Below are 10,000 nucleotides of genomic sequence, written 5' to 3'. Positions count from 1 at the left end.
ATCTTCGGTATTACTATGAGCAAGCAAAAGTAAATCGTTGATAAAAAATAAATCGGGCGGGTAATTTCAAAATATTCCAAATTTTTGATTAATCGTAACTACTCCAAATTGCGAGATGACGGTGATAAAATTTTTGTAGTTTGATCTGCTCAATTTTTCTTTAATGGCGGAGCTCGGCGCGCGGAGCACCATGGTTAAGAAGTATGATAAAACATCGATGCGAAAAATGTGGGTTTTAGCTATGACGTCATCACGCGACCGTCTGTCCGTACGTACGTCCGCCCCTCCATGCATGCCAATGTGACCACTATCACGTGACCATATCGGGGGGTTAAATTTACAGCACATCGAGGCGGCCATACTCATAAAAATGGCCGCCTCAGTGAAGGGCTTTTTGTGGTTCGTATGCGCAAACATTGCTTTTTTACGGACTGTTCGAAATGATCTTTCACAGAAAAACCTCTGCTAAAGGGGATGGGAAAAATATCAGGGAGGAAATTTCATGCAATTATAGAACGGCAGCTGGAAAATCACATCCAGGAATTAGTGATAAAGATAAGCATTTGCCTAGGAGCCATTGTTTTGAATGAAAATGAATGAAAACTTCATATTTTGGACGAGAACAAGACACGAGTAAAAGACAAAGAACTGGAGACAACACAGAAGTACCAATTACTTAGGAAAGAAATAGAAATGGAAATTGAACAAATTGACTGTAGTGCTAGTTGTGATCGGAGCATTAGGGACTGTATCTCAAATGTTTGACAAACACATGCAAAATTATGACAATACCATCAGACTTAAGTGATTCCGAAAAATGCTCTGTTGGAAACGGCTAGGCTTTTAAGTTTTGTCCTTTAAGATTCGGACAGGACACCCTTGGGACCTTTAGGAACAAGTCGTTGTTTGCCCCCAAGGGTAATTGACCGGGCAAGAAAAACCGTTTAAGCCAAAGATCCTTCAACTATAACAACAATAATGACGGTAGTGATGATCATAATTAACAATAAGACCCGTAGCCCGGAAGGGCCACGGGTCAATAGCCCATGAGGCGCAGCAAGCAAATGCAAGTTGAAGAAATTATAACGAAAGAAAGCGTCACGCTTTTCGCTACTCAAGGACTATTGCTAATAGTCCTCTAGTAGCGTAGCCAATTAAAATGTAGGATTTGCATTAGTCCACTAATTGAGTGATACTAATTAACAATTGTTCTACGAGGCGCGCGCTGGATATGAAGAGATAGATAACCAACGAGGCGCGTAGCGCCGAGTTGGTTATGATTAATCACTCTATATCCAGCAAGCCCGAGCAGAATAGTTGTTTTATTAAAAACACCATGAACAACAACTCTTCCACTAAAGCATCGATTTCTGCCTCGGTCAATTTCGGTCCAAAACGGCTTTTGTCGGCTTTTTTTTCTCAGCGGAGCTCCAAAAATGTTTTCAGCTCGCTTTATTGCTCACGCTTTCCCTGGCCATATTAGGTACAGCAGGTATATGAACTGATAGCCAGTGTCCGGCGAGCCAATGAAAATGCTGGAAATCTTACGTCCGTAGTTCAGTTCTTAATAATTAACAATTATTCCATGAGCGTGCGTTGGATATGAGATGGTGCCAACGAGACACGTAGCGCCGAGTTGGCTATAACCAGTCTCATCCATCAAGCGCGAATGCAATAATTGTTTTATCAAATTCCTTTAACTCCAAAAGTTTCGAAGTACAAAATACAAGCGAAAAAAGCGAGAAAATCCGAGCGACATCGAAAAAAATTGATGAAGATGCGATGTTGGGTAATACCTTGTGGTCAGACAGACGCAGGCTTATCACATAAACATTTCTTGCCTTTTCGCGTACTTTTAAACGTCGGAATTGATTCAAACTTTCCACAACAAGGTTTATTTTTGCTTTATTCAGAGAGAAATTCTGCTTTCCAGCGAAAAAAAAAATAGCTTAGTGACACTGAGCGCAACCAACTGCCATATTAGTTCAAACTAAGGTATATGAGCTGATAACCGAGATTGACTGAACCAATCAGAGCACGAGTAATGCATAAACCGAGGTTGAAAATGTAATAATACTAATTATTCGGAACAGAGTGGAGAATCAACAAATTGGACCTACAGATTGCGTCGAGTTTGGAAATCGATACCTGGACGCATTACTCAACCCAGCTTGCCTAACACTTAACACTGAGCAGTTTTTGGATTGTTAAAAAGGCTACTGAGCGCTATGTTGAAGCAACTCTGTCTTTCTTTAGTTGACTACGTTTCAAACTCGAACCTGGCCGTGTAAGATGGCAAAATTATTGCTATGTACACAACATAAAACGAGTTGCACCGAAATCAACTCTCAAATTGTAATAAGCTTGAAATACGTTATTCAGACAATGTTACCCTCTTTTGCCTCTTGCAATATTTTCTTGGGCTTTGTTGTATTTCTGCTGAATTGTTTAACACTTTGACGCGCCCCTTATCATTGAGCTAAACCATTACGACGCCAGATGCTGGCTACTCCGTCAGCGCTTTAAAACAAGAACAAAGTAGAATAATCGTAAAAAGGGAACAAAGTTAGGATCACAACATAAACGTTGTCGTATGACATTTTCGTTGGCGTTCGGACGCCGTTGCTAAAGCTGACCATTCGGTAACGAGTGATTAATTAAAACGTCAAACAGTTAACACACAAATACTCAAAAATATGTGTAAACGCTTCAAATCTGTTACAGAGCAGGCTCTCTTCCGGATGAAAATCAGAAATGTTGTTCAAGGAAACATTAACGATCAAAAGCCAAACGGATCAAGTTTATCTCGCTCGCCCCAATTCCTTAAGATTTTGACCGCGCGCCATTCAAAAACAAATGCCTGTTAGTAAAAGCTACAGGTTACATGCGCCTTGCGCTGGCAGTTCAAATTATACAGCAGCGCTTCAGTGCTGAAACGTCTGCTTTTCACACTTCACGTATGCCGTTTTCAAGATTTAATGTGTTTCCAGTGACCGATTTCAATGGCTCGATTTGATAAGGAGGCGGCGACATCAAAACGGATACATACATACCAAACAGTGTCCAGAGTGTCCTGGGAATCTTACAGACGTTAATAAACTTCGCAGGCAAGCTCTTGATAAAGCAACTTTATTTACTACAATTTTATTTATTGATTTATAAATTGTAATAAATAAACCTGCTTTATCAAGAGTTAGTGCCAAAGCTTGCCAAATTGGGATTTTCCAGTGTTGATTTAGTGTGAACTAAATTAGCAGCCTACTGTGACGTATGATATGGGGAACAGAGATTTCGTAATTATAATCAAGAGAAACGAAGTGAACACAAGTGATGCTGTGGATATTTTCTTCGTTGCTTTTCTGTTTTATCGCGGACTCAATATTCACGAAAAACATCAGTCTAAACACTGCTTCTATATGGGGCGTGCGTTCTCGCATGTCTTCCCAATATCATACGTCATAACCTGCAAAAATGACCGCTGACTCCTCCATTCTGAGCAGCCCATGCTGAGGGCCCAAATCGAAATAAAAATATTTTTTTAGGTGGAAAAACGACGGATATGCCAGAAAAAAAGTTGAAAACATTGTTGTGCATGGTCTAATGTATAAATAAAGAATGCTTATTATTTTGCCTTCTGTTCCCCTTTAATAAATATATTTATTACACATAACATGAGAATTTTATTCCATAGAGCTCATTTGTACAAATCTATACGCTTTATTTTCACATGTGAAAAAGGCCTATACAGCCAATCAGAATGGCGTACAGCTATTTCACAAGTGGAAGTATAACCAATCAACGATAGCGTAAAAGCGTTTCCATGCCAATCACTCGTGCATCTCGTGCAAATCGTACTTTGTTATTGAATTAAATTAAATTTGCATTTGGTTCTATTGTTAGTGAGTTTTGTTTCTAATTCGCGTTCAGAAAACTATTTTAATGAAAATTCTCATGTTATGTGTAATAAACAGTTTACGACATAGAAAGTGCTTTGTACGGGGTTTTATTCACTCGTTGTTTGTGTCAAAAACCCTCACTCGCTCGCTCCTCGCTCGTTCGGGTTTTTGATACAAACAACTCGTGCATAAAACCCCGTACGCCGCACTTTCTATGACGTAAACTATATATATATATATATATCTTCATATATATATATCTTCATTCTACGGTATATATATATATATATATATATATATAGATTTTTTTTTTTTTTGGTTTGGTTTTTTTTGGTTTTTTGTTTTTCTAAAGTCGTCATTCATTAACTAGAATGAATTGGTCACATGATTATTAACACCCCATTGCAAACAACATCATGATATAGTTTCAAAATTGTCTTCCACCTTTTTGTCGACAGAGCCATAAAAGAACACATTCGAATGGGTCTTTTCACGATAAACTCGAAAATAAAAAGCAAGATCTTCTAGGATTTTCCCAAGGAGAAAAAGAATCTCCGACTTCAGCTTTTAATTTCGATCCCGACTTCTTATTTACTCTTGCTAAATAATACGCTCAATTTGAGAACAATGGATGTTTGGATTGTCGAAAAACATAGTCAGCACTTGAGAGTTAAGTAATCTGGAAGGCAATATTTCCGACTGTGATCTCTTTCCAACTTTAATTAAGAAAATCGAAGTTTAAGTCTTGAGCTTTGTCGCCAGGAGGAAAAAAACATGTCGTTTCTGCTCATATTCGTTTTAACTTTATTGATACAGTTACAAAGAAGGAAGCTTTGTTTTGTCACCGCTAACGTATTAACTTTATGGAAAGTAAAACAGGCTCGCGTCCTGGTCAATTTGCATGCAAACGGCGGGGCGCGACAGCAGCCCAAAATTGATCAACGAATGAAGAGACATCTAGCCACCAGTTAAGGTCGGAAAATTCAACCTATTTGGATGACTAGTTAAAGCCAATTCACCTTCCTCTGATTAAACCGACTCCTGACACTTCTATAAATTCGAATTTAATAAGAACACACAGACAGACGACGAGACGCAAGGCATCAAAGTGAAATTTAAGTCGTAGTAAACGAGAACGATTTGTAAAACGGTTCCGAAACCATCCGGTATAACTTCAATCTCGATCCATGTAATATTAACAATTATTTTTTGAAACACCACTGAAATATCAAGTAAGCTTTCGCGCGGAAACATAGTACCTTCACACGTGAAGATAACATGTTATTTTCACTCGATAAAATCACTGCTGCTACGGTTGCATGTGAAAATCGCACCTTTCATGCCTTTCGTGAAATGATATAGTATTTTATTGGTGTTTATATAATAAATAGAATATTACATGGCCGCTTGGAGATACGAATTTCTCTTCTCGAGTTGAAAAATATTTCACTCGTGAAATATTTTTCAACACTCGAAGAGAAAGTCCGTATTTCCAAGCGGCCATGTAATATCCTCTATATACCTTGAACCACTAACGCCTTCGTTTTAGCGTCCTACTTTCAATAACGCAATAAGTACCAAGCGCATGAACCAATCAGATTGTAGAATTCGTTATAGTTAAGTGTGCTGCATGAAGGGCTTCGACATAAGATATTTATCTTACGAATCAGAGGAAGCTTTCATCATAGTTTTGACGTATTGTCGCTCTCATTGTGCAGAGAATATTGGCTTTGAAAACATACGAAGTAGGCAAAATAATCCCCTGGAAAGCACTTTTTGGAAAGGTGGGTTACGTTTTATAAGCCTTCACATTTTTTGTGTACTCAATGCATTTTTTCCTTTGTGAAGACAAAGTCACTTGCCCTAGAAAATACGCCAGTGTAGAAATCATAGCTGATACTCATATTGATAAGCCTATATTCTGTAAAAAATGGGCTGCCACTACATCATCGAGAAGATGCTTACAATGCTCCTTTTAATGCACAAAAACTTCAGCTAGCTGTTTTCATGCCCAGACTGCGGACTTTTGGATAAATATATTCTTGTTTACATTGTAATATTTCAAAGCCCTAAATCCTGTTCTTCTACACCCAAATGACCGATACTGTTGTGTCGCTTAAATGTTCAAGGAATCCATAAACAAGGAAAACACTCCCGAATTCTCTCCTCTTCTCAAGAAGAAGTAAGAGTCGTTTTTTGACGAGGCTCCGTTAAAACGATATAATTCATCCTTGGGTAAAACTTGAGTATTTTCTCCACATTTCCTTAAAAAATCGCCAATTTTAGCTTTAATATTCTTTGACAAAGATCTTCATACGTTTAAATTTTGTCGAAACTTCCGTAACTGCATGAGTTACCTTGAAAAATTAGAACAAGTTTCCTTCACTCGAGTTGGCCTAAAATTGGTTATGATATCTTTCGACTAATCGTCTCATTCTAGGTTCTATTTGTTTCTTGAAATCAACGAAGCAATTATGACAAGGGTGTAGCGAATTTTAACCAATCATCTTGGAAGCTCACGAGCCTAGCCATACGGGCTGTTCAGAATTGTCTCGTAATTTTCATGAAATATGTGTCACTTTGAAATGCAGATATCTTCAATGCTGAATTTTCAGGGGATTCTAACCTTAAAAGTTCTGACATTTGTCTTGTCACCTGTGTCATGGATTTTCACGAACACTTTGGTGTATTGGGAAAAACGACAGAGAACAGCATCGGTTTGGATTCTTTGGCTGAAATCACGAGAAACAAAAAACTTAACGCAGTGGAAAATTGCCAGTACATGTATTCACGAACTGATTCGCTCTCCGAAAACTCCAACTAACCTTTTTTTCATGCACAATAGGAGTACCTTTTATTTATTTTTATATACGACCCCCCCAAAAAAATGTTTCTCAAAACTAACTTGGAAAGTCGTAAGCAGCGAGGTCAGCAGATTTTCACAATTACTCGTTGATCAGCGCCCACGAAATTTTGTCCGAAACGCAAAATATAGCAACTTGTACTTTCTTAAGTTCATTTATGCTAATAGTGATAACGACATTTTTATTTCCTTCCGAAAACCATATAATGCTTTACTAGGTGTTTACTCAACGTACAAAAGTCGAGGCAAAATGCGTTATTCATAATAACCGACTGATTGAAAATTGTGAAACAAGGTCTTATGGAAACATCATTTCCTTATCGTTCACATGACAGCTGCTTTTTAATAACTCTCAGTTTGCTTGAGCGAGGTAGATTGTCGGGAAAAAGAACTTTAGAGAACAAGGCTTCTTTTACTTCTTTGGATAATAAAGGCTCAAGATCAATATTGGTTTTCCAGCCGATGGCGAAATAATTTCGCGTTCGCCATGGTTGTCTTATCACAGCGCTTCGTAATTGGCTCAAAAATCTCGTGACAATTCCTTAGCCAATCAGAGGAAGAAGAAAACAACTTGAAATTGCGACCGTCAACAGCTTTGTAGTTGGCTTCAAAATCTCGTGACACTTTCTTAGCCAATCAGAGGAAGAAGAAAACAACTTGAAATTGCGACCATCAACAGGCGTATTCCGTGTTTGCTTGAGACAATTTTGTTGTCGGCCAAAGCACGCAATGTAATTGTAATTAAGACAGTGACACAAATTCACCATCATTGTCACCCCTACTCAGGGAAGAATTTACACTCCACTCCCACCTCAGTTAATGTTTCTGGGTATTGTCATTTGTTCTACACTAGTATATTTCCCACCAAGATAAACCAACGTTGAGTTTGGGGGAAGGGGAAAGGAGGCTTGTTGTAAAATACGCAACGCAACATGTGTAAAACGGTTTCTTATGGAGGAGAGTGTTTTATTGGGTACTAAACCACTCGTAGATTCCATACGCCACTTCATCCGGGACCCGAGTGGCGTATTTTCCGTATGTCACCTTTGTGAGTGTCGTATCCTTCAATGACGTCACGATTCCCGCCTTTTTTCCCCGCCTTTTTTATAAAGCCCAGCTGTATTTGTAAAACTTGACTACTTTGAAACACAATAAAATCGGAAATATTCAATATTTAGTCTCCATATGATAAAAAGAACATTACACGTTGGCTCGAAGATATGAATTTTATGTTCTCGTGGCAAGAACAATATCTCACTCGTTCGCTTCGCTCACTCGTGAGATATTGTTCTTGCCACTCGAACATAAAATTCATATCTTCTCGCCACCGTGTAATATCCTCTATTTATTTTATCAACTTGCAAAATGTCAAACAGCGCATGCTCACCGTTCCTTATAAACAGCTGCAAAAATGGATGTGTTTTGCGGTAAGCGTTTCAATCATTAATCGCCTTTCATCTTTGACTATCCTCTGTTATATGCTGCACTGAATTATTATAGACTCGGTTTTAATGTCCTTTTGACAACTGTTTCATCATCAAAACCGGATAGTTCTACAAATCCGGAAGAGTCAGGATCATAAGTAAATGTTTTCCCTCAAATGTTTCCGTGGTGGTTTACATTTGAAGTAGACATTTTCATAAGTATAGCCTTGAGCAAAATTTAACATTTATGTTGCGTCTTGTTTTCCTACATCCTTCGCCATTTTAACTAGATGGATTTGTTCGCGTTAAAGTAAATGTCCCATGTATAAAGAATCGGTAAGTAGTAAGTCGTCTGCCTGGGGTGGGAGAGATAATTACTTCCTCCCGCCGAAAGGATTCCCATAAATTCCCGGAGATCTAACGGTGACGAATCCTCAAATCCATTAGCTAAGCTGAAGTGTTCTGAATTGTTTATTCGGGAGGTAACCCGAACGGTTTGAACTGATGGCTCGTTATACATGTCTGATTTCAACACGAATGCAGGAAAATTGAAGGCAGTAATTCAGTTCTGTCTTAGAAGAAAGAATACACTATTTTGTGAACCTTAAAGGACAAGGTCGCTGTAAAGTACGAATACTTTTTGTATCACCAATTTAAAGTTCACACAGATACTACTCATTACCTGTTGTTTGAGTCCCCAAAATGAATCCTGGCCTAGTTAAATCCATCTCCAAAGAAGCCAAAGGCACCAAATAGAGCGCCGCCATTTTAAGCAGAACTTACTAACCCGGCTGGCTGGTCAGTGACGTCATTCAGTCCGATACACGGCACAAGGATCTAGTCTTAAATCAAAGGAAACAGCTGACGTGATTCAGAATACCCTTAATCTTGTCTTCCAACACTGGTTGTTCGCGACAACAAGTACATTCTTTATCGGTCGGCATGACCGGACATTCCCCGCAAGTGCACCAAAATGTGCTTTGACGCCGCTCGAGCTCGTTCATTTCTTCACCTTCGCTGTCATCATCCTCGGGGTTACAGACACGTTCCGGTTCAAATCGGTGCGGTTCAAGTGCCGCCATTACCAGCGAAGAGAACAAAACTTGACTCGGACTGAATGACGTCACCAATAAGCCGGCTGGGCCACCAAGTTTGGCTCAATATGGCGGCGCTCAAAGTCGTGTTTTTGGTTCTTTCGAAGGGGATTTAAGTAGGCCAGAATTCAGATAGGAAACTCAAACATCGGTGAGTAACTCAACTCAATGTGATCTTTTAATTGGTAGATACAAAAACATATGCACTTTTAGAGTGTCCTTGTCCCTTAGATATCACAAAATGATAAAATACCTGTGCTTGCTGTCGTCTGGTACATCACTACTTAACAGGAACAAGTCCATTGAGTTAAAATGGTAAGAAAAATATACAGAAACACTCGACGTAACATCTATGTAAAATTTTGCTCTAGGAGACAGTCAAAATATCGACCTCACATGTAAACCATCATGGAAACATTTGTGTCAATGCTCAGCGGCATATAACACAGGATGGTCAAAGACGAAAGGCGATTACGTTGGAAACACTTACAACACAACACATCCATTCTTGTCACCAGAGCCTCTGGTCGACCCAAGGCTCTGGGAAACTCTATGTAGGAGAACATGTACAGCCAAAAACTGGCTATTTGAACCTCATGGCGCCTGCTCACTTCTCCCGCTAACATGAATGCACCAATTAGAGACGCTTTTGATTGTTCTTCACGAAAACCAATGAGAAGACACTTTGCTTCAGCGTTCCCCAGAGCTCTTCTCTTCCTCAGT

The 10,000-nt window shown here is 39.0% G+C and overlaps 2 protein-coding genes across 5 annotated transcripts in view; one reads left to right on the top strand and one right to left on the bottom strand.

Annotated features, from left to right (window-relative positions):
• LOC138010690 (uncharacterized) overlaps positions 1–10,000 on the bottom strand; it is a 99,558-nt gene that overhangs the window by 23,783 nt on the left and 65,775 nt on the right. The gene's annotated exons all lie outside the window — the stretch shown is intronic.
• Positions 1–10,000, top strand: part of LOC138010694 (adenosine receptor A2b-like) — a 35,137-nt gene that overhangs the window by 14,705 nt on the left and 10,432 nt on the right. Inside the window, exon 1 of one of the 4 annotated variants that reach the window (XM_068857667.1) lies at positions 5,549–5,680. The exons of the other annotated variants lie outside the window; for them this stretch is intronic. The gene's annotated coding sequence lies outside the window, so the exon portion shown is untranslated. Of the gene's footprint in view, positions 1–5,548; positions 5,681–10,000 lie in introns of those variants that run through there. 4 annotated transcript variants of the gene reach the window in all.

This window comes from Montipora foliosa, chromosome 7 (assembly GCF_036669935.1).
Source record: "Montipora foliosa isolate CH-2021 chromosome 7, ASM3666993v2, whole genome shotgun sequence".
Lineage (NCBI taxonomy): Eukaryota > Metazoa > Cnidaria > Anthozoa > Scleractinia > Acroporidae > Montipora > Montipora foliosa.
The sequence above is the reverse complement of the archived record's forward strand: the minus strand, read 5'-3'. Positions and strand labels throughout refer to the sequence as shown.